General features: G+C 34.7%; 1 protein-coding gene across 3 annotated transcripts in view; it reads left to right on the forward strand.

The window, feature by feature from the left end:
• The first annotated feature begins 543 nt into the window (after window positions 1-543).
• Window positions 544-26018, forward strand: part of LOC118749003 (pneumococcal serine-rich repeat protein) — a 175648-nt gene continuing 150173 nt past the window's right edge. For all 3 annotated transcript variants that reach the window (XM_036483784.1, XM_036483785.1, XM_036483782.1), the window contains exons 1-2: window positions 544-930; window positions 1005-1146. The gene's annotated coding sequence lies outside the window, so the exon portion shown is untranslated. The remainder of the gene's footprint in view (window positions 931-1004; window positions 1147-26018) is intronic.

A 26018-nucleotide genomic window follows, 5' to 3' on the forward strand; every position in this document is an offset into this window, starting at 1 on the left:
TTGAATTGCCACCGGCGAATGTGTGCAGTAAGTATGTACGTCTGCATAATAATTAAAGCTAAACTAAAACTTAAATATGAACCTTCAAGAAGTTAAGAAAACCCAGGAATATTTGTGAATGCCTAAGCGTATTCGTAATACCTAATTGGATAAGCACACCGCGCCAACGTCAACAACGCTTTATCAATCGAAGCAAGCAACGCAAATCGCCATATTGAAACTAGTCGAATTGAAATTGTGAAATTATACGTAAGCAATAGGAGCAAACAATGAATTGCCAAAGTGAATAAACATTTTCAAGGTTTCGTTTGAACTTCTCACCCTGACTGCCGCTTACCTCCAACCATCCAGACAGCCACCGCTTCGCAGCAGTGCCTCGCAAAACAGCACCGCAACAAAGCGATTCAGCGATAATTATAAAATAAATATATGTAACAATATAGAGTAAGAAACGAACGAACGAGCTGTACAATCGGGTCGAACCCAACGCCCGAACAACGCGAGGCCACAAAGCCACGAAGTGTTCGCAAGTCAGATATACGAAAACATATCGCGTCAATCGACAGAGAACAGAAGAGCAAGTAAACGCTGTCACACACGTCGACATAACAACACTACGAATGAAGCACAAGTGCTCAATAATCACACCAACAACAAACACAGCCCACAATAGCATTAGCAAGAGTGTTGGGACAAAAGACGCCAAAGAAGGGAAGTGGCAACAAGTAACAAGATAACTTGCTGAACCACAAAGGATATCAGTGAAGCAGATGGAGGTGCCGGAGCTGTTGCTGTAGCCGTAGCGATAGTCAACGTCGGAGTCGTAGCCGGAGCCTTCGTCTAGATAGTATACGTACACAACAAATTAACCTTCAAACGACTGGCGTGCGTGCATAACCACGCATACGCTCTACTTGCACATACATATATGTAAGTACATAGATATTTGTGTGTGTAGTTGTGCAATGAAAAATTCCTAATTGTGCACAACTGTTGTATTCTAGAAGAAGGCAGCTGCATTGTACGAAAGCGATAAAAGAGAGGTTGTAAAAGTTGAAACAGATACAGAAACCGATGCAAAACCAACGTACAACGATTGAGTGCAACACGCAGGCGGCGGCGAATATGTATATCGTAGCACCACAGGTAAGTGCATATACATATGTAATGTACTTGAATACATACATACATATATATGTATACTATATTTACACTTTTAATGCATACAATTGCTGCTCGGTGATGAAATAATTTCGAGAAAACGAATTCATTGTCTATTACACAAACTTATTTTAGTAAGTAAACATTATCTAGTATATAAAGTTTAATCAGTAAAAATGACTAGTTAATTCATACACATACATGTATATGGGTATGTATAAAAATTGCAAACTTTCTACTTTGAAAAAGGTTGTTCTACTTAGAGTAGATCTAAAAATAAATATTTAAGTCACTCATTAAGTTGAGATTTTCAAATGCTTTGTTTATACTATACTTAGATACGAGTGTATTTGAGTATGCAAATAAGCATGTGGGAAGTTGGGTACAAAGATTCAAAGCGTTTATCATATGCAATGCCAAAACTTGGATTGTTGGCTTTGTTGGTACCTTTGTTTCTGTTGCTCGTCTGCCACGACTGCTGGTGTTGTTGACTCTGTTCACTTACTGATCAGATCGCCAAAAAAAAAAAATAGCATAAATAGCTGCAAAAGAAAACACGATGCTCGTAATGCCTACGAAGCAGCTACGAACTAAAATGCGAACCAAGCACCGCAGCAGTGATGTGGTTGTTCGTTTTTCTGCTGCTTTTCTCCATTAAGTGCTGTTTTCGTTTGCTTTTTTCATTTCTGGTTTTTGCATTACTTTCACATATACAAAAAGGTACGTACACATCCATACAAATATATACGTACCTTGTACTTACCAGTATGTCAGTATGTATGTATGTACATTGGCTTCGTTTGACACGATTCGCAGCTGTGACTAACCCAGACGAATACCATGAACACATCACAGCTCACTGCTTTCTGTTTTCAATGCTGTTTTTTAGCTTGTTGTCCATTTTACTGATGATAGACTGTACAAGTTTCGCAAATATGGATGGGATCATAGTGTAAAGTAAAGCTATTGTGATGATTTACCAGTCAATAAATATCCCGCATGGTTGCGAAGGATATATAGAAATAAAACAAAAAAAACTAAAATATTTCAACTCCTTTTGTACCTTTATATATGTATACATTAATGTGTTCGCACATACTTCAGTTACATTTATGCATTACTTGTTTTACTAAAGATTTCCATAAACGAAAACGGGGTTTTGCCTATAGAAGTCTGCAGTGAGAGCCTAGATCATTACGCCCTATCTGTATGCTAAATACATACATACCATGAGAAGACTACAAAAAAAAAAATAATTTCTGCTGAATTGACACTTTCCCACTTAGAACGAATCGTCCAAAACTAGAAGTCCTAAGCCAATGGAAATGTAGAAAGGGAGATTGAAGTTGTTCTGCGCCATCACACATACGAGTATTTACATAAAAAATCCGGTCAAAATTATTTTAGAACTTTCTAAAAATAAAAAATATTTTTTCATATATTAAGAGCTAGACAGGACACTTTTTAAATATTTTTTTACTCAGAATCTGATTCTACTTCAGTTTCTTCGTCATCTTGACACACAGTACAAGATGATGGGAGCCTTATGACCATAAATTCCACTATCTCTTTTGAAAAAGCCTTTTGCTTTATCTTTGATTTTGGCCGGATGGAACTTAGGTAATGATCTGAACTTAAAAGAAGCCTGTTAATTACATACATACATATGGATGTGCCTGTTACAGTCTTCACGAGACAATTTTCTTGAAAAATGTTGTCGGTATTGACGAAAGTTTTTATTTCGGGCTTCAGCTGCCTCCTCTGAAAGTTGTCCGATCGGCAAGATGGCGTGAGTAATAACTGACGCGCCATGGCAGAGCTCTTTGTGATTAGTAGGCGGCATTGAGTTCCAACTATATATGTACATAGGCTTACGTACAATTCAGCCGTTTCTCCGGCAGATTTAGAAAATTTGTCGATGTCTATTTCATGTCCACAAGAAAGAATTTCCAATATTATTGAAAATCGTTTAATTAAATCAACACCAATTCCCGTTACCTGTGATAATTTATTGGGATCGTCATTAGTGTTCCAAAATCCGGGTTTAGGTATGTTCACTAACGACCAAATTTGTTTCTCTATATTGAGTCTGAATTCATTGTTTTGTTTCCTTAACCATTTTTTTCCGCTTGACATTTCCTTATAGAGAGTTTGTAAGACAAATGCATGACTCAAAACAGTGGATTCTTGCATGAAGAACAGACAGTGCAAATTTCAAAGCTTCAATATATATATCCCGCACCTCACTTAGCTTATTAAAAGAATAAGTCTGGACCCATATAGGCATAGCAGCTTATAGGGCAAGTTTTTCAGTGGACGGTTGTGGTTTAAACTTAGTTTAAACGCTCGAGCTGGCTAGTTTAAACTAAGATTAACCAATCAAATACCAGCCAGCTGTTCAATTTAAACAGAGTTTACGTAATCTAAGTTTAAACTGCCAAAACGGGCACATAGTATTTAGATAAGATCTCCGTGGCAGCATATATTGTACTTGTTATTTGGTAGCATCTCGATTTTTTCAAAAATGTGACACGGATCGGTCCACAAAATCTGACCGACGAAGGAACCAAGTTTTGCGGCAGTGCTTTTATGTTTTCTGCTGTTTTTGTTATCAAGCGTAAAGGAGCAGGGGAACTTTGAAATATGTTTGCATCGTTATCTGAGCTGTTTTGGAATTTCTGTTTATATTGGGACTGTTATGATCCATGACATCCCCACTTTATTATTAGTTCTAAATTTTCTTTTTCTTTTTGTGTACAGGTATCTGCAACTTCGACAATGTGCTTATGTATGTAAGCGAAAAATCTTGTGGTCAAGTAAAAATGTAATGTTGTTTTACAACTTTCCCGTCGATCATAGTAAAGAGAAAATCATAATTTATAGTACCGAATGACATTCCCATCCTCGGTTTCAATTATTCTTGGTTTTAATTTAGTCGCAGGGACAACAGAAGCTGTATACATATTAGCATCGGCAATAGTTTCATCGAGTACATTTATCCTTTGCTTATAGGTGCTTTGTCCTGTTCATCCATCACAGTCCCATTTATTAATCAATGTTAGTTCCTCTGGCAGTGGTTTCAACTTTTCTCCAGAAAAACTCTGCAATAGTCATCTAGATGTATGATTCATCAAGTTTTGGAGGTCAACTTCAGCTGATACTTCGGTAATTTTGGGATTATGAGGCACTGCTTGCTTCTTGGCTTACCTAATTTGTTGGTAATGACTCACCTGCAATATTATATATTTTTCCTTAGATAAACCAAGATCTAGAAACAGCGCCAAAGACTCTTCTGGACTGTATTTCTGTATTTCCCAAGCAATGCATTTGGTGGTGTGTGAATGCTATTTTTGATCCTCATGAGTTGCACTGGACTTGCCTTAACGCAACTGCTTGTGTTATAAGTATGAGACTTAATTTTTTCTTTGTCCCATGGCTATAGTTTCAGTAGCATCTGCTAGCTTCCTTTTTCTTGTGAAACTTGAGCACTCGTCTATGGGTTTTCTAGGTCTCCCTCCACTTTGATGGAGTTGGATGGATTTAGGCTTTTCTTCGTAAAATAAACTAAGTAGTAGAACGATTGGCGGCTTGCCATTTGCCTTTTATTTTGATGTATGTATGTATATTAAATGAATTTTTCCTTCAGGTCTCCATCTTCTTCAATGCTGTGAATTTTACTCCTTAATTCTTTCATATGCAGCCGAAACAAGTCCCTTTTAGTCTCTGAAGCTCGAAATACCTCATGTTGTTTGGAGTTTTCTACAGACATTATTATGATTTTTGTTAAACATTTTGCATATAAAAAAAGCTAAACATTGATGTGAATTTACCTAAAGGTATATTATGCAGTTCATAACCAAAAAATATGGGATTATTAACAAATGCAAAGAACAAAAAAGCGGCCTTCCGACCGTACTACCTGCTTATGCGCGTTTCTAAGGCTGTTTCACTAATTGATATAGAAAGTAAATGCGCAACCCGGCACAGAAGAACAGTTTTGAATAAGATAAGGTAAGATAATACTTAGCAACCTTAATTTCAAAAAGGACATTTTTGGAATTTCTATTTATCTTCTACCAAAATTGGAAAACGGGCCGAAAAATAGACTTTACGTGAAACAGGTAGATCTAACAACTTTCAGGAAAAAATTAACTTTTCCTGATATCTGAAATTGAAGTACCTTTCGCAAAAGTACAAAAAAATAGCAACTCGTCGCTTCATTTACAGACAACACCATCCTAAATATGACGAAAAATAAATACAAAAAAATAAATACAAAATTTCCATGTAGGAAAATTTTTAACTTGAGCGGCGCTACCTCCTAAACTACTAATCTCTCTTTATTGAAAGTTATCTTTCGAATTCCCTATTAAGCAGCATTGTTCAACATTTGCGTTAAACACAATGCAAGGTTGCTCGGAAGAAAGTTGAATGGCTAAAAGTATCAAAATATGAAAAGAATATCAAAATATTCGCAATAAGAAGGCGTTTGCACTGTTCAACTTTGCATTCAACTTTTGGTTGAACGGCCTTTCTACTAATCGCTTTCAACAAAGTTGGTCGCCAGCCAATATTTAGCCATTCAACTTTTTTTTCGTGCAACCCTGCGTTGAGTTGAACGCAAATGTTGAATGCAAAGTTGAACAATGCAAACACTGCTTTAGATACGTATATTCGCTATCTTTTGCAACATTTTTACGGCAAAAGCGCCATTGTGCGACGTCGAACGATATGGCACGCAATAACTGGCATGCTACCAACTGACGTTATCGAGGATGAAAAAGGGGAGTTTGAAGGCAGAACACGTTAATCCAAAGGTAATAGCTGTTGACGTCCTGAAGCAAAAGACACGCACGATGGTCGAATCTGCAGCTATGTGAACATTTTATAATTTTTCTCCTTTTAACCACAAACTCATATAAATGCGGTGTTTTCGACGTCGCTGATTTCGAACGATTCGTAATATGACATAACATGATTTATAATTTTCTCCTTTTCACCAAAAACTTTTACATGAGGGGTTTTTAGAGGTGGCGAAGCCAGATTTTTTTAAATCAAAATGTGGGTCCAATGTGTGGTTATCGAATTCAAAGAAAAGAAATTTAAATTCAAAATAGTAGACCACATCTTTGCTTTATATTTTTTCCCTAATGAAAAGTACTTAAAATAGAAACTGTTTCCTTTCGATATACATTCCCTGCAGGGAAAGCTATTGGTTGTGAACTAGAATTCTATCAGTTTGCGTTTCAGCTCAACTAGTTCACGTTCTATCCTTTTTCAATGTTAGCGACTGGTATTTTTAACATTGCGATGTCTTACGAGATGTCAATTGTCAGGCTATGCATCAGCATCTACTAGTAGAAATACTAGTAGCATCATACCAGTTGATGAGATAGTCTGCCAATTCATGCCCCGTGAAAAGCATAAGTGTGCCTTTTTGCTCGCGACGCTCCAGCAGTCACAATGGCCGACAGAGCAAAGCATTCGCGTGGTAAGCCTGAGGTCCCAGGTTCAAATCCTGGCGTAGAGAAAATATTTTTTTATTCTTTATTTTATTTTTATTTTTTTATAAATTAATTTTTTTGTTTAGGCTGTGTATTGTAATTTTTAAATTTAATAAAAAAAAATATTTTTGTTTAATTTCTTTGTTTTTATACCATAAGCATCTCTTCCTAAATGTTTTTTTGCAATGCAATTAGATGTTCAAATTTGTTATTTATTTATAAATTGAATAAATTATTTTTACTTATATTTATTTAACTTTAAAATCCTTAACCACCTCCAGGCGGCGGCGAACCTGCGATTTCAGAACCAGAACCAGTAGTCTTCACGTGACGCCGCAGCCGACATTTGTAAGAAAAGCAATTAATTGCGTTTAATATTTGGCTTTGGCAATTCAAAGGCAGATGTCGCTGATCGCCTAAGTTCTTCGAAATTGGCGAACTGGTTTGGCTTTTCACTGCAGGGTAAGCATCACGAGAGTTTGTATTTGGGCCATTTGTCAGCTTTCAGATACGTCAAGTTTTGCTTTCAAGTCTGCTCGTACCACGGCGAAGGAGGTGAGAAGAGAGGGGAAGAGTACAGATACCTCCGTACCGTCAATTCGTTTCAAGTTTTCTTGTCTTTTTGGACCTTTTCGTTGCTTCACATTTAATGCCATGTATGCAGCTCTCAAGAAAACGGTCAAGAAAAAGTTGCACATTATTTCGTGTGTGTGTGTCCAAGGAATTTTGACATTTCTGATACTTCACAGCCTGTTGCGTCACTCTTTCCTCAAGAAATAATGGAGCGGGCATATATTTCTGTTGCAAACCTGGGTTGCCTTGTGCTCTTTTTAAAAAAAAAAACTTTAGAAAACCGTTGTAGAAAGCGTAGCAAATTCCTTAAGTACTGCGTGCTGCCTTAAGGAAATTTGACTGCGAAAATTTCTTAGCCATTTCTTGTACATCATTTTATATGGAGTTTCTGCTTTTCTTGAGAGCTGCACACAGGCCTCAAAGAACAAAGAACTTGAATTCAATAAAAGTTGACGCGTCTGGAAGCAAATAGAAAACACAAAAGAGAATGCGAAAAAACTGCTTTCAAGACGTGACGTGTCTCAAAGGGGACTAAGTGCTATTTTCTTGTCCACCTTTTTAACTTTTTATGGTGGTAAAACGAAAAATCAAAAAAAGCATTATACGGCCCAAATTTTTATTATGGTAGGCCGTTTTCTTTTTTTTTGCGAACGGTATTTCTTAGATATATTTTACCTACTCCATATAAAAAGATTTATCCCCGCTCAGGCTGACTTCCAAAACGTCAATTGCTTTGCATACGTAAGAAGTATAAGGTTCCATAACGCCGAACTACAAAATATTGACAATGTATACTGTTCCAAAACGCATCCGAAAAGTTATCGAAACGCATCGCTAGAGCAATCAGCGCATCAGAAACAAAGTTGATGCTTCGCTTGTTATTGGTTAGCATTGGTGTTTTAGAAATAGAAAATTTAGAAAAATTGTTCATTGCTATATTGAATATTTAAAATATACAATGTATATGGTTGCAATGTGTCGCAACTCTGCATATCAAATAGTTTGAATACCGCAGTATAACACTTACCAAACATTGTACTGATACGTTTTGGAAGTCAGCCAAGGTTAAAACAAAGAAACAATGAAAAAATGCGTAACTTTTTGTGCATGACAACCTTAACTATGATTGTTTTATTCTATTTTTGCCTGAAAAAAATATCAGCATAAGCGTGGCTTTCTATTAAAATATTGTCCCTCCGAATTTTACGGAATGTCACTTTTTTAATTTTGCCGTGATATTATATTAACACTAGCAGAACCAGCGAACTTCGTCCCGCCCAAAATAAATTTTTTGTATTGAAATATTTTGGTCCAACATTTTCACCAACAGTTCACGTTCATGATTTTTAGTGACGCATTTATCTTCTAGTATTATCGTTTGGTGGTTGTCAGAAGGCATACTTTCATTGCCGTCTTAAATAACCTAGCAAAACTGTACATGCATACACAGATACGTAATAGCTTCAGTGCGTTTGAAAGGCGCCACGGCCCCTTTTCAAATAGCCCCAATTTTCTCTAAGAGTATGGGATTGATTTAATATATCACCATACCATTTTCGAGTAATCTACCATCGGAGGTGCCACGCCCCTTTTTCCAATAGCCCCAATTTTTCTTCATGACCACGCGACTGATTTTATATATCTTGTACATACCAAGTTCCAGTACTCTTCCATGATCACATCCAGAGATATGCAGTATGAAAAATTCGTTGTGTATGGGAAGTGCCATGCCTCCTTTTCCGATAACCACAATTTATCTCCATGAGTATGCGATTGCTTTCATATATCTCCATACTACGTTCGAGTAGTCTACCATGAACACTTCCAGAGATATGCAATATGAAAAATTCGGTTTGTATGGGAGTTGCCACGCCCCTGCACCTAGCGGTATGAAATATACTTTACATCCGATTCTCATACCTACCATTTACTATACACAAAAAATTTCATAAAGATCGGTCGAGCCGTTTAGGAAGAGTTCGACCACTAACACCGTGTCACGAGATTTTCATATATTAGATATGCACGAAGCGAGAAGCATAGAAAAAATTTCGATGGAAAAAATTTTTTTTCTTGGGTTCACAACTATCCTTTTAAGTTGGAACCAAAAATACACACCCTCAAAATTTCATTGAAATCGGTTAAGCGGTTTCAGAGATCAGCGTAAACGAACAGAGTGACACGGGATTTTTATATATGTATTAAGATTATTTGTTTTTCTTGCCTAAGTGCATTGCATTTACGAAGCGTTGTTGATCGAATGACATAAGAAATAACTTAAAAAAAGTAATTATTTTGTGTTTTTAAGTGAATCTATCATTGCATCATGGTAAGTGCGGCTAAAGGCCCGTCCACATACAACTTTGGCGTTGCGTTGGCGCTGGCGTCGCTTTGACAGCAGCGCGAGTAACGCCCGTGCTTGCTACAATGAACGCGTAGCAGAGAATACTTTGGTCACTAAATTAACACACTAGCGGCAGATAAATAAAAAAATTACATCGATAATTGCATTAAAAACTATATTTCTTGCCCGGATTTAATTAAAAATGAAAATTAAATCACATAATTTTGATTATTTAGAACAGCTGACGAACGACGCACGCGAAAAGTTGAGAGTTGGCCATCTTTCTGCGTTGTGTTGGCGTTGGCGTTGCCCAACTTTGGTTATATGGAGACTTTCATATAAATGCATGTATTCATAGTCAGCTGTCGAAGCGACGCCAACGCCAACGCAACGCCAAAGTTGTATGTATGTAAACGGGCCTTAAATATTGAATGTCACCCATTTTTTTATGCATAAAACACTAAAAATAAGCCCTGCAGGGAAATTGCGAACTAGTGAATCAAATTTCTAGTTCGGTAGTGGATCTTTATCGCCAAAAGCGAACCAGTCCGATAGTAACTAGATCCCCACCAGTTCAAAATCAGTGAAATGCGTTACTTTTAAGAGACTATTTTATTTTTTTCATTACAAATCCATATCTAAAGTGGCGAATTTAAAACTGATTCGGAAATATAGAAAAAGGGATACAGAACGAACTAGATCTTATCTGTCGAATTTAGAACTAGTTCGGAACTATCGAAAAAGGGATGCAGGGGAGGGGCTTATTTACTTTACATAGATATGTGTTTAGCGGCTTTTTCGTTCAAATACGCTTTTACTTAGGGTGGCCAGATTTTTTTTTGCAAGAAATCAGTACCTTAGACCATTTCATGCTATAGAAATTAATACTTTTCGGAAAATTTGTATTCAAAGCAAAATGATTCATGCTAGTACCAGAAAATACTTTAAAACGCCAGAAAACTTGTTTCTAACAATATTTTGGTATAGCATTGACACATTAAGTTAAGCTTTTGGCAAATAAAATTAAACTCTGGGCAAATAAATTTAATATTTTGGCAAATAAATTTAATCTTTCAGCAAATAAAATTAATCTTTTGGCAAATAAATTTAATCTTTTAGCAAATAAAGTTAAATCTACTGTAGTACTAAACAGTGTTTGAAAAAGAAAAAAAAACATTAAAAAACTACTGTTGCTGGGCTAGGAAAGCATTATTTTAACCTTGACGCTTAGCTTTACTGCGCCAATATCAAGAGTTAACCCGCACGATATCTGAAAAGTGTTTTCTGGTTTTTCTTTTCCGTTGATTTGACTGCTGACTTTCAAAGAATTCTGTCGCATCATAGTTTGAAATATTCGTCAAACAATCTGGCACACTTTATTTCAACCAAACCATGCATTCTGGCCAAATGGGATAAAGAACATCTAAAAGGCTACAAATCTTAAACTCCCTTAATATATTTTCAGACGTAGGTACAAACAAAAAATTATTTATGTGCATACGCACATATGTACATTAGGGCGTCCGGTTTCAACAATATTCAAGACGGTACCTAAGGAGGCTAAGCACAATGTGTATACCAAATTCGGTCGAGATCGGTCAAGTAGTTTTTGAGATACGCATATATCGTAAAAGTGGGCGGTGCCACCACCATTTTTCTAAAATTTTTTGAAAGACCACTTCTTTGCTAAAGAGTGATTATATATATCAATTCTGAATACTTAAATATTGATGGATTCCTTAGCCACACTGCTCAAAAAATCTGAAAATCCGGTTAATAAACAATATAAATTCAAGACCGTATTTAAGAAAAGTCGCCTAACTTCGATGCAGTAAATGAGCTATAAGTTTATTAAAAACTAAATTTAATTTTAGATAGTACTACATATTTTGAAATTGTAGAAATTATCGATGGTCAAAAGTTAAAAAAATTACGATAAATATGTTTTTTTTTATTTTACCTGATAAAAAATCCCAGCAAGCCAAGTCCGACAATAGATTATTATATACCATTTTAAAAGCCTATATGCATATCCTCTTTTCAGATCATATTCGATCTTTGAAATCGGATCAAAAATAGTCATTCAAAAACTCATAGATCTACAAGACCGTATTTTCTGACCTAAATCGACAGGTCGCGACCTCTAAATGACATTTAAAAAATCTATAAAAATAGATAATAATATTTCTCATTACAACGAATGAAATTTGGGGGTAAGGCCTTGAAATTTCAAAAAAAAAACGCATTTTCGATGGCACCCTAATGTGCATATGCACATAAAATTTTTTTTGTGTACCTGCGTTTAAAAATACATTAAGGGAGTTCCAGATTTGTAGCATTTTAGATTTTTTTTATCCCATTTGGCCAGAATGCATGATTTGGTTGAAATAAAGTGAACAAAACAGAAAAACCAAAAAAAAAATATGCTTTCCAAGCTCAGCAACAGTAGTTTTTTAGTGTATTTTTTAATTTTTAAAACACTGTTTAGTAAATACTACTGTAGAGCTTAATTTTATTTGCCAAAAGATTACATTTATTTGCCAAAAGATTAATTTTATTTGCCAAATGACTAAATTTATTTGCCAAATGATTAAATTTATTTGCCCAGAGTTTAATTTTATTTGCCAAAAGTTTAACTTAATGTATCAATGCTATATATGCAGAAAATGTAGTTCGTAAAAAATAAAAATGTTATTCATTTTAACATGAGGGTACACATTAACATGTTGTACAATAAATTATTTAATGGGTCGATTACGGATAGCAACGCAACCACAGTTCGGTTGCCAGCTGGCAATGCAACTGGAAAGAAAATTTGTATTACGAATGGCAACTATCGTCAGTTGCTGTAGAGTTATCGATAATCGAAATTTGACAATGCGGCAACCAGCAAGCGATAACAAAATCGATAACAATATCGATGGCAAAATCGATAAAAAAAGCGATAATAATATCTATGGCGAAATCGTTAACACAATCAATAAAAATATCGATAATAAAACTGATAAAAATATCGATGACAAAATCGATTAAAATATCGACAACAAAATGTAGAGTTATCGATAATCGAAATTTGACAATGCGACAACCAGACAGCGATAACAAAATCGATAGCAAAATCGATAACAAAATCGATAAGAATACCGATAAGAAAATCGATAAAAAAATTAATCAAAATATCGACAAGTTTCGAAAATATCGATAGCAAAATCAATAACAATATCGATAAAAATTTCGATAACAAAATCACTAAAAATATCGATCACAAAACCGACAAAATATCGATTATTATATCGATAAGTCCCAAGAATCCCGAAAATCTCTAAGATCCCGAAATAGTTCCCAGATTGAGTCTCTGTGCCTCTATCTATATCCTTTTCTCTAGAACTACCTTTATTTTAATCTTTCTTCCTCTATCTTCATCTATACTTTTATCGGTATCCTCATCCTCATCTTTTTTTTATATTTATCTTTGCTTTTATTTTTATGTTTATCATATTCTTCATATATATATTCCCCTTCACCTTTGCCCTTATAAAAGTAAAGTGGTTAAATTTACCTTGGTCTTCATTTTTGTCTTTACCTTTACGCAACTTTGTTTTTGTTTTTACTTTTAACTTTGCCTTTATCCTTTTGTTTATCTATGTACGTACTCACCTTTACTTTTACGCTTGGATTGGTATTTTTCTAATTGCCATACCTAAACGAAAGCGTGGGGCGGAGCGGTTTTTGACGCCTAGCGTTAGCGCCGAAGTGCCATACCTAGACAAAAGCGTCAACGCTACGTCAAATGCAGAAATAACACCAACAATAAGCATAGGTTTGTTTGTGTGTAACACGAAAATGACAGTTTCGCCGTTTTCTGCAGCCAACTTCAATACCTAACGCCCTGTCGAAGTCGGATTTCCCAACCGCTTAGCGTTGACGCCGCGTTGTTTCGGTATGCATCATACAAATTGTATGGGCATGAGAGTCTTTTGACAGCCAGACAACGCTGACGCTTATGTTTAGGTACAGTAGTAAGTGTTGTTTCACTTCAAAAAGTTTTCGCGTATTATGCATCCATGTGTTCATACATGTATGTATGTACATATATAATATGTATACATAGATTACTAAAAAATAGAAACAGATCCACATTAACTGCAATCAACATATATACGTACATATGTATTTACATATGTACATACGTTGTGATTAGGTTATAAATATTGCGCCATCTGTTTATCAAAAGCCAAAGTATTTATATACTTACGCTCACATACATACTTTTTGTCTCCTTCCTTCACTTCCAACGCATGCACGTCTTTGCAAAACGATGACGAAGTGATTTTGTATGGGAAATCATTTATGCCCATATATTTGAATCAAATAAACATACTTAGAAGATATCAACCAATAATAAAAAATAATAAAAAGTTGCAAATTTTTTCAACAATTTTTTTTCTTAAAATGCTCAATATTTGTTGAATTTAGATAAGATTTGTACACGATAATATTTCAATTGCCCCGAAGAACCTATATCCCGAAAATGAAAGTGTCGATAGGTTTCGTATTTTATCTTTGAAAAGCCATACTTTTCTTTGAAATCGCTTCATTAGTTCTCGTGCAATAAGCCTTTTCGTGAAGCTCTAAAAATTTAAACTACAACATTTCAACATAGCGCCCATATCGAAACGTAAAACGTATTCTACATCAAAATGCAAAAATGCATTTTTCCATCTATGTACTTGAATACAGCATTGCCGCCGCCGAAAAATAAAATTTACTAAAATCGTTAAAAAAATTTACCAAATCCCCAAAAAATTAAGCAAATTATTTAATTAATTTGAGCTTTTCTTACCACAGATGTTAAATTGTTTATAGAAATAAGAAATAAGCAAGTACGTAAGTAAAGGCAATCTAAGGCTCAGTTTTGTCGCCAAAAGTAAGGGTTTTAGAGTCAATGGCCTTATTCATAAAAAATAAAGTAGCTTTTAAAAAGGTTTATAAACTGAGAAATGTATGAAAACGTCATTTTATAAAGCTCTTTAAACCTACTTTACGCTTTGTGAATAAGGCCATAACAGTTGCTTAATTTGAAACCTATTACCTACATATTCTTTCAGGCTTTCAACATATACTCCTGTAAGAGTTAGCTGCCCTTTCGCTAGTTTTTTGAATGCATGCATAAAACGATTTTGGTATCATGTTATCCATAATGTGCATGTTGATCTTGTCAAGCAAATGAAGGGACTTAATACTATGTCCCCGCCTAAGCTTAACCAAGTAGTTATGGCTGTTGAGTTGGTTATCTCGCCATATAAAAATGACAGCACTTAACCATTTCACGGAGATGGTTAAAAGCTAACTAGCTCGAAGCCATGATTCAATAATACAAGGTTAGATAATTATTGACAGCTGCGGTTTGACACTCCCTTACAAAAGGTTGCATTTACGAAGGACGGAGAAAAGGGGAGGAATGAAATCTCTTGGTGCGAAAATGGTAGTAGAAAAGTACGCAAAGTAGGCAAATAGTAGTGAAATTCCTTTTGTAAATTCTAATGTATTTGCAGGAAATCTGGCATTTTAAACGAAATTTGGAACGTTATATTGAAGTATCTATGTGAATTACGTAATTTTTGTGCTATTTAGCTGTATAAAAACTGTAAAATGACTCAAAATTAAAATAAGACTACTATAAGATTGATGTAAACATCCAATTTAAGAACAGTTTATGTTTTCATCAGTTATTTATGCTTCATATGCATATACAAATAAACATAAGGAGCGTTCCTTATCTCCCAGAAATAGTCAGAAAAAGTCCGAAGTAGTCAGATTTAGTCCGAAAAGCGTTCCTTAACTCGGAAATGACAGCTAAAATGAGAGAGCAACACCCAGTGAGAGTGACTCTCCTCAGTCCGAAGTAGTCAGATTTAGTCAGAAGAAAATTTTCTGGCAAAATCCTGAAAAGTGTCAAACTCAACTAAATTTAAATTAACGGAAATTAAAGAATACGCAAAAAGTGAGAATAATCTAAAAAGTAAAAAAAGTGAATTGAAATTGGAAGGAGGCAAAAAATAATTGATGTAGTAAGTGTTTATTGTGCTTGCGCTTGTGTGAATGTGTTTTGTACATACATTTCCATTCTTATTTGACGTTAGCTTTGTTGTTGCCATTCTTTGGACTAAAAATTTGGTTTTTTGCGTTCCTTTACCTTTCCTGTTATTCTCTTTTAGTGAGCGCATTTTGCTTACGCTCTGGCATTTTGACACTTTTCAGATTTTAGTCCAAAAAGATAAGGAATGAACCTATATTGCACAAACGCTAATTCTTTTATTTCACACCAAAGCTACACTGTTTTCATGTAAATGTGCAAAGAAGCAACACGGTGCCACTGTTAAGGGAGCGGTGCGAGAGAGACAACTGTCAGTTTATCGAACCTTGTATTATTGAATCATGGCTCGAAGCCACGTCGGAAGTCTGATACGACCCTGTGTTTTCCCGCCATCTGTGGGTCATTATCGTTAAAATTTAAAAAATTCGTTCCTTAGCGGTGTTCGGAGCTAAAATAAAAATAATTAGATATATTCTACTTATCTAGATTTGTACTGTTTTTATAAACCTCAAACCGCAGTGTTAGTGCTGTGGTTCAGTTAGTTAGTGCTGTGGTTCAGTTCAATTTGGGATGGTTAAATTTTTGGTAGGGACATGGTATAAGGTCGTCTCCGAACTGCAAATGGTTTTTATCAGAAACAGAAAGCCGAAGAACACTCGGAGTTTTGAAAATGCGACGACCACGGATCGGGAGTTGCGTAGAGCAACATTTGCTGGAACTTTATATGGGATCCTAAAATAAAATTGAAAAATTGACTCATAATCAGAAATACATTTTTGAGGAAAATCATCTTTTTTGAATATTTTAATCAAAAAATTTAGCAAAACGAAGAAAAATTTTATATTGACGTAGAATATGACTTACATACGTTTCAATATGAAGCCTGTGCTCAAATGTTGTATTGTAGAAAAGTGTGCCGTTTCAAAGATAAAATTCTAAACCTATCGACAGATATATTAATGTAAGTAAATGATTCGGTGTCTGTCGTAGAAGCAACGGTAAATATTGGCTTATTTTGGGGGAAATTTTGAGCGTTTAAACTGCTCCAGCAACTTATGGTTGGCAGATATAACCTTAATTTTCGGGATATAGGTTCTTTGTAGCAGTAGAAATATTATCTTGTACAAATTTTATATAAATTCAACAAATATCGAACATTTAAAGGCAAAAAATTGTTGAAAAAGTTTGCAAATTTTTTTTAATACCAAAATGATGGAAAACTGCCTGAATGATTCTGTTTTTTTTTTTCTTTAGTCAAAAAGTCAGGTGTTTTCCTTTCGTGTGGTATATGGGAAGTATTGGTAGGTATGTTTATTTTGTTCAAATATATAGGCATAAATGCTTTTTCATACAAAATCACTTCGTCATCAATTTGCAAACACGTGCATGTGTAAAAACAGTTATGTAGGTGCTGGCAGAGACAAAAGGATACCAGAAACAGGTTGCATAGGTGAGGGGAAATATGTATAAGCTGATCGCAGCATATTTTATACCCATGTACCTACATTAAAGTGGTCCAAAAATGTATGTAAAAAAAATAAGGTCGGATTTTTAATGCCGGCACCCCCTAGGATTGTTCTTTATCGAAAAAAATATACCCCTATTTTTTATTTTGAAAAAAATAAATAAAAATTGGGAGTGCTCAAAGCGTTCAAAGTTTTCCATGTATTTTATATGGGGGAAAAACAACTTTTCGTAGAAATAGTGTAGAATTCTTGAAAATCAACAGTTTTCGATCGGAAAACTTTTCTTATCTTCAGGAGATTCCCAGTAATAATACGCAATTGTCTCTTTAACCATTTTTTCATAGTAACTATATTTTATAGGTCCTCCAAAACCCCTAGAAAATGCAATGGAAGAATCTTTAATCATAAAAAATGGTTAAATAAACAATTGGATATTTATACTGGAAGTCTCCTGAAGAGAGCCACAGTTTTCCGATTGAAAATTATTGCTTTTTAAGAGTTGTATACCATTTCTACGAAAAACTTTGAGCGCTTTGAGCACCCCCCTAAATATTTTTTGATTTCAAAATAAAAAAATAGGGGTATATTTTTTCGATATAGAACAATCCTAGGGGGTGCCGGCATTAAAATTCCAACTTAATTCTTTGAACCACTCTAACCTACATATGTACATTGTACATCCATGTATACATACATACATCACGGTTGCCAACCGTCCAGTTTTCGGCGGGACTGTCCCTGATTTAAGATATATTTCCCGGTCCCGGTACGACACATATAATTTTCAAATTATATTTACTGATTGTCGCTATACGCCGTATTTTGTTTTCTACTGCGATTTCCTGCAGACTGTTTCATCCATATCTAAATACAATAAATAAACTGCGCAATGCGGTAGTGCCGTGCAAACAGCTGTTTGGTAACAATTTGGCAACGCCGTTAAATCAGCTAATTATTTTAAAAAATTAATTTTTTCCCTTTGAATGTGTAAATTCTTGAGTTTAGGTTTAAAAAATATGTGTAATTTTGTCCCGGTTAAAATGAGTGAATTACACGAAAAAGTAAAAAACGCGATTGCTATTTTATTGACGAATGCATTTTAAACGAAGAATTCCAGCCGTGGCTGCTTGAAGAATACGCCATATTTTAGCATCTTCAAACTACAGTGACAACTTGTAGTTATATAATTTTCTGAGTTTTGCAGGATGAAAGTTTTTGTAGGATGAACTATATTTTTATAAAAAATTCGAGGAAAATTTTAAGTAAAAAAATTTCCATACATTGTGCTTCATCTCACAAACGCCGTATCTCAGAATTTGGTTCAAAAAAGCCCTATCTCAGCTGCCGATTCAAAAACGCCCTGTCTCAGCACATTTTCAATTTATTTTCAGCTGAGATAGGTCGTTTTTGAAACGAATTCTGAGATAGGGCGTTCTTCAACCAAATTCTGAGATAAGGTGTTTTTCAATAAAGTTCTGAAATGGGGCGTTCTTCAATTAAATTATTAAGTAGGGCGTTCTTGAACAGTTTTCTGAGATAGGGCGTTTTCGAACTAGCTGCCGAGATGGGTCGATCTCCGACTCAGGTAACGTTATATAGAAATTTATAATTTAGTGTAATCTAATTTCAATTTTAATTTATTTTTTTAAGCTATTTAAATTTATTTTTATGCATACATGAAATGTTATAATGTTTTGTTGTTCTGCCTTGTTCAAAATTACCCAATAAAATTGATGTTGCTTAATATGTTATTTTACCTACCCTCTGTCCTAATATTGTGTGTCCCGGTTCCAAGAATGCAAAAGTTGGCAACCGTGACGCACATATGTATGCATAATACGCGAAAGCTTTTTTGTCATGTCATCAGATCTGTAATGTTAGTTCGATTTTACAAAATGAGATATCAAATTAAAGGGCTTGGCCTGTAGATGTGCAGTAGCTTCCTATCTTTTCAAAAAGAGTTGCCACCTGATAAAAAATTAAATTCAAATTATTTTTAAGTTGAGTCAATTATTACACTATGAGTACACTATGACTATCGATCGAAATGGTTTTGAAAAGGCTTTATTTCTTGATTACACATATGTAGGGGGGTTGCCACCTGTTTCAAAAAGCAAGTTCGACTTAAATAAAGGCAGAAAATTTAAATGTATATCCTGATATGGATGTCAGACGAAAGAGGTTGTGGTTTGAAAATATTTTGAATAGGGTTGCCACCTGTGTCAAAATTAGAATTTAAATTAAGTATGCATGAGCTAAATGAAATATTAAAATGTTACGTGAGTCGAAGGTGGTTAGATATCCTTAGTTTACATAGGCAACCCTCTTTGCCACTTGGTAAAAACGTAAACTCAAATAATTTAATAAGTTAAAGGAGTTATTAAAAATATGGGTATCAAACTAAATGGGTTTAACTTTCTAACTGTATTGAAGAGCGTTGTCACTTATTTAAAAAATCAAATTTAACTTAATTCATCAGGCTCATGAAATATTTATGTAGGTATCACAATATCAGACGCTAGAGATTTGTTTACTTCTTAACTATATTTGGGAGAGTTGCCAGCTATTTGAGAAGTCTTGGATAACTTATGCACAAATCCGAAAACGAAGATAATGCGAAGACGAGCATGAACTCGAAGAAGAATACTAATATGGGGACCTAGGCTAATATAAAAAGTAATACAAATTTCTGCAGTATGAAAGGAAATAAAAATGAATCGAAATAATGATATACGTCATGGCATATGCCTATTTATAAGCGCTTATGGTACATATGATTGAAGTTCATGTGGATCTGCTTCCTTTTTGCTAAGTATAAATATTTTGCAATTCATGTTGATTTATTAAATTTAATTCAATACAACCAAAACGAATATTTCATGTACCGTTTTTGGCTTGAATGTGATCTTAATAATCTCACGTATTCTACGTTTAAGTTTAGCGGCTGTGACTCCGACAACACAGCCTGCAGGTCAAGATGAAGGCGCTGGACTGATCCTTTTTTTAACAGGCAGGAAAAAATTAATCAATTTTTAAATATCATCTTTGCTCTTTCATTTAAGTAGGTGTTATATTATTCGGAGAGCACCCCTTCAATAATATTTTGCGGAATAAAGTTTAAAACGTCGGTTTTTTGCATCTTAGCTGATTGCTTCTTTTCACGGCAAAACACACGTAGAAGTTTTCTAAAAAGCCCATTATTGGAAAAGTGCAACATTATTCTGAGCGCACAAACTCCAAATTGAACAATTTTATTGCCCACAAAGCATGAAGACCACCAAATGAAACCATTTGTTAACCGACTTCCAAAAAAGGAGGAGGTTATCAGTTCGTCGGAATATTTTTATTTTTTTTATATTTTTTTTTTATGTATGTTACCGCATTACTTTGGACCACGTCAACCGATTTCGATTTGTGCATCGGAAAGGTAGTGTCTCAGAGGTGGTCCCATACTAATCTGGTTAAGATCCGATCAGCGGATCATGAGATATATATATATATATTTATTTTTTTATATGAGAGTTGAAGTCGGTTTTTTTTTTGCTAAAAATTACTTGTTTTATATCTCTACTTTAAGTGCCCATTTTGAAAATAATTTAATTTTTTTATTTTTATTTAGCAACCTATATGTTAATTTTCTTTTTTGTTAATCACACAAATATTACCTTCTTCCACGATTAGATGCTAGTTTTTAACTATGTTGCGCAAGTTAAAAAGTATAACTATCCTAGTACGGTTTAGAAATAAAAGATACTGATGCTTTGTATTTTGATGTTTTGGAATGCACCCTTTTTGTAAAAACGTCAACTTTAACAGCGGATATCTCAACTGGAAAAGTCTTTCAGAAGATAATGAGTACACTGTTTTACTTTGAAGAATTATCTCAGTGAATGGACAAAAAAAAAAATCGATTTATCGATACTTTAAAATATTACTTTTGGCCAACAAATTGTAGCTGCTAGACCATAGTGCAATCGCGTGACTACAAAAAAATTGTCGTTCCAATTTTAATTTTTATTTTTTGTACCAATAGCCCAATATAAAAAATGTACCAATTTACCAATCGTGTGACACTGCCTTTATTATCAAGAAAATCTAAAATATTTGTTTATTTTCACTAAAATAATAAAAAAAAGCATTAATCTAAATCAATTAAATTTTTCTAGTTTAAATATACTAGGCTTACATATAAGTAGATTATCCTCATTTTCGACCCTAACTCTCTAATCTCTAATTGGAAAAGGATTCAAAATTCGTCCCTCGTTAATCTTTAATTATAAAACAATCTCAGATTAAATTGATAACTTTTCGATGTCCAACCTAGTTTTATCGATAATTTTTGCAAAAAAGAAGAGTCAATTGTAAACGTAAACAAAAATGGACGCTACACACACACACACACACACAAATATTGCCACTGATATAACTTACATCTAGCGACCAAAATGACAGCTGGGCAGCAATAAATTTTATCCTGTGGAGACGGCCAGATTAATAAGCCACAGTAACATTGACAAATACATAGTTTAGGAAGAGCCTGCCTGAAACTATACAAAAAAAGAGCAAAGTAAGCAAATGGATGTATAGAATTGACAACAACACCCACGCTGTCGAGTTTAAAAAGCGGCAAATCAGCTTCACTTGATAGTAGTTGGTTGAATAAGGAAAATGAATTAGCAACAAGAGTTTACGGGATGTACATAGCTCAGTGGTTAACGCTTCTGACTTTGAACATCGAATTCACAGGTTCGATCCCTGCTGAAGTCTAGAAAAAAGAAGTCTGATGAAGAGATGTGGTGATCTCCAAAATAGCTGCTATAACTTCTACCGCTTAGACTTTGTTGCTTTTCAATTTTTCCTAATAAACAATCGTGGTACAAAGCTCAATAAAAATATTAAAAATAAAATGTGAATAAGCCACAATACCATTGACAAAACAAAAAGGGCAGTAATTATTTTGACGACGATAGGGCTCGCGACAACAGTAGTTGTGGCCAGACAAACTCATACAAATTCATGATGTCGCCGCCACGTTAAAAAATTCATGTCGCCATCGACAATGCGTTTGATAACAAATTGGAAGCTGTGGCCCTTAGCTCATCGTTTTTAATGCGTTCGGGCAATTAAGCAATTTAAATATATTTTAAATTAATATTTTATTAATAATACCTTTACTAACCTCTTTTCCTTGCCAGCGTCAATTTTTCTTTACTTTAGAGAAAAAGTGATCACGATGGCACAGAGAAGAAACTTAACTTTTGCTGAGTTGTGAGAATAACAAGCACAACAAATTTGACGGCTAATAATCTGAGATTTGCCTATGTAATAGCGTGGGCCGAAAATTCGCTTTTTTTTAATTTGATTGGTAATAGCAAAACATTGTTCATTATGCTCTAAAAAAAAATATGTGTGAAATTTTAAAATTTTTGGTCAATATCCTAGGCTCGCTCAAACAAATTCTTCTTAGCTTACTTCGATCGCAAATTTAATTCTCTACAAAAAACGTCCATATATAAAATTATTTACGACTAATTTTTTTGACTTTAAAGCCGCTTTCGAAAGTACTAAAAGGAGTTGCCTATACGTAGGGTTGCCAGATTTTGAGACGGATAAAGGAGTACATTTATATTTTCGATAGAAAAAAAAAACAGTACAAGACCTAAAAAAGGAGTAAAAATTTTTTTATTAATTTATTGTGCAATTTATTGAAACAAATTGGCACTAATTAGGTGCAAACAAACAAATATATCTTAGACATCTTTTTCAAAGCAACAATAAATGTAAAAAAAAATAGCTAAATGGGTTGGCTTTCCAATAAGGCCGGTCGTTAAACTGATGGTGATTGAAGGGGGAGTGGGCGTGGCACCTCCAGCCGACCTTTTTGGAGAGCGCATGCACCGCCATTGACAAAAATGTTACTCTCGACCACCTAGGCCCCTAGGGACCCCTCAGAAAAATGGCCAAAAGTCACAATGCCCACTCCCCCCTTCGTTCACCGCCTCTTCAATGACCGCCCTTATAGAAAAGTTTCCCCAACTAAATTATACAAAAGAATTCCAGACTCTTCCTGCGAATGTATGGCAATTTATTTTAATTTAAGCCTTATAATTAATTTATTATTTTTCTGATTATTAGACCCGAGCGCCCTGCACCTACCAGGCTACGACCATGCTTACACCTTTTCACTATCACACTTAACTTTGCTTACTAAGTAGTGTCGCACAGGTTTTTGGAAAAATAAAAGGGTCCTTTATAGATTTTGCGAAAAAGGGCATTTTTTTGTTAACTTTGTAAATATTTGACTTTTATTTTATTAATTAGTTTTAAAATTTTAATCCTTATTTGCATTTGCCAGCTTTGGGAGATAAGTACACTGAGGGAAAAAAATATTAAAATCGAATAGAAACGTAATTGATCTTACTATAAACGTCAACGAAAGTACTGTATATTGGTAAATCAGCATCATGGTGGATATCAGCAAATGGTGGCATGCAAATGTTGAATATCCATCAACACCACAGCACGCGATTTGTGAGGATAAACATGTACTATGTATGAAGGTGTGTGTTGTCACCGCTCTCAGAGCGGCGCTCTGCATGCTTGGGGTGCGTATGTACACTCATATATACTCAGATGTGAACAGTCAAATACGTGCGTAATAAATTTTGTATGAAAATATTATTTTTAAATTCGAACATTTTTAAACGATAATCAAATATAAAGTATTCATTTTTACTATGCATAATTTCCCTCAGTGTACATGCGGCACGCACGTCTTTTTCAGGTGTATTTTTTTCTTAGACTTTGTATAAAAAAAATGCCCTCCTAGTCACCAGTTCCGAGTCTTTTCGATTGCTGAGTATGAGGAATAAGAGCTGCAGAACTGAACCGCTCAGGAACAATATACTACAAGAGCGTGCAATTACTGGCTTATGCCGATGACATCGTCATCATCGGTAACAAAAACCGCGAAGTCTATTCTGCGTTTTCCAAGTTGGATAAGGAAGCAAAGCGAATGGGTCTGGTGGTAAACTAGGACAAGGCGAAGTATCTCCTATCATCAGACAAACAATCAGATCATTCGCGCCTTGGCACCCACGTCACTGTTGACAGTTATAATTCTGAGAAAGTGGAGAATTTCATTTACTTGAGAACCAGCATTAACACTGATAATAACAGGTCCATCCAATAACTTTTCCAGTAAGTATTTGCAGCGAGAGCGTAAAAGAAAAATAGAGAGTAAAATTGAGAGCAAGAGAAAATTTTCAGAAAATGTTATTGAACGCAAAACTAGTAAAAACTTGCAACTTAAGCCATTTTGACACTTTCTGGCGGTTAAGTTTTGGCGCGCGATTTTCTTTTTAGTTGGGAATAGTTCCCATCATTATAAAGTTAAAAAAAATATATATAATAGATTTAAATTTTTCATCCATATTTTCATTTCACTAATTACGTTTCATCAAATCATCCTCTTAAACAATTTGTTTACATATGAATTTGAAACATATCCTTACTTTTTGACTCCTGCAAATTCCTGCTAGTAAAATTTTTACTTGCAAGAATTTGCAGCTCTCTCGGGTTGTTACGCTCTCGAATTCGCTCTCTCTTGCAAATATTTTGGGTTATTGAATGCATTTCTAGTAAATAGTTGTAAGTACTAGTAACAATTCGTAACAATTTTTTTATATTAAATGGACCTAATGTCACCATGGAAATCCAACGCAGAATCACTCTTGCCAACAAGTGCTACTTCGGCATGAGTAGGCAATTCAGGAGTAAAGTCCTCTCTCGACGTATGAAAACCACATGATATAAGTCACTCATCATGCTCGTGCTGGTACATGGCGCAGAAGCATGGACAATGACAACTAGAGCTGGAAAACTATCGATGGTCGTGACGGCCGGCTTTTACTCTTACTGAATAATGTATGTATGAGTGAAATCTATCGATAGTGCCATCGATAGTTTTTCAGCTATAATGACAACATCCGATGAGGCGGCTCTTGGGGTATTTAAGGGAAATTCGTCACTCGTCACGTAAAAAAACATTTTTCGGATTATGACATACGTGAACGTACTCTTTGTCCCATCCAGCTTATTATGCCTGACGTATCACGTAATTTTCTTTCGTATCGTTTTCGATCCGTGAAAGGATGTTACTATTCGAGCCCAGATCGCTGGAAATCAATCTCACTTAGCCTCAGTAAATTCCACTGCATGGTTATTATATCAGAATCGCAATCTAAGAAATGGGGAAACTTTAACCAAAGAAGAGGCTGATGTTATTATTTGTACAAGTTCTATATCTTCACGCTTGAAATCAAATCTTAAATTTATTTGGTCCAAAAACTCTATGCAAGACTTTAATATATTGGTTTTAACTTCAGGAATTTCAGAACAATTGACATAACTTTTCATAAACATCTCAGCATTAAAATTAAGAGATAATGTGCTTTGATAGATTGTTAATTATGGCCAAAATATACGATAGAAATAAAAAAATAGCATTTGGTTTTGAGGCACATTCCTTCTGCCAAGTCTGCAGATCGCATACCATTTACTTTGTAAAAGCAGGAAATAAAATAAAATTTCAAACTATCCCATTGCTTAACTATTCTTAACACAACGCTTTCTAGTGAAAGCCATCTTGTTTGAGATGTGCCCAAGATTTTGTTCATGTACTACTTTGTGTCAAATGTAACTGGGGTACTACCTACATAGATATGTGCACTATTTCGCTTTAGTATTCAATTGTTAAGTAAAGTTAGAAAAGAAATTACGCACTGTGCGGCAGTTGCTGCAAAGTGTAGTATCTTTATAATTGTCAGGACGCCTACTTTTCAGAAAAATTTGACAATTAAATTAAGTCAAAT

This window comes from Rhagoletis pomonella, unplaced genomic scaffold (genome assembly GCF_013731165.1).
Source record: "Rhagoletis pomonella isolate Grant_MI unplaced genomic scaffold, Rhpom_1.0 Rhpom_scaffold_00013, whole genome shotgun sequence".
NCBI lineage: Eukaryota > Metazoa > Arthropoda > Insecta > Diptera > Tephritidae > Rhagoletis > Rhagoletis pomonella.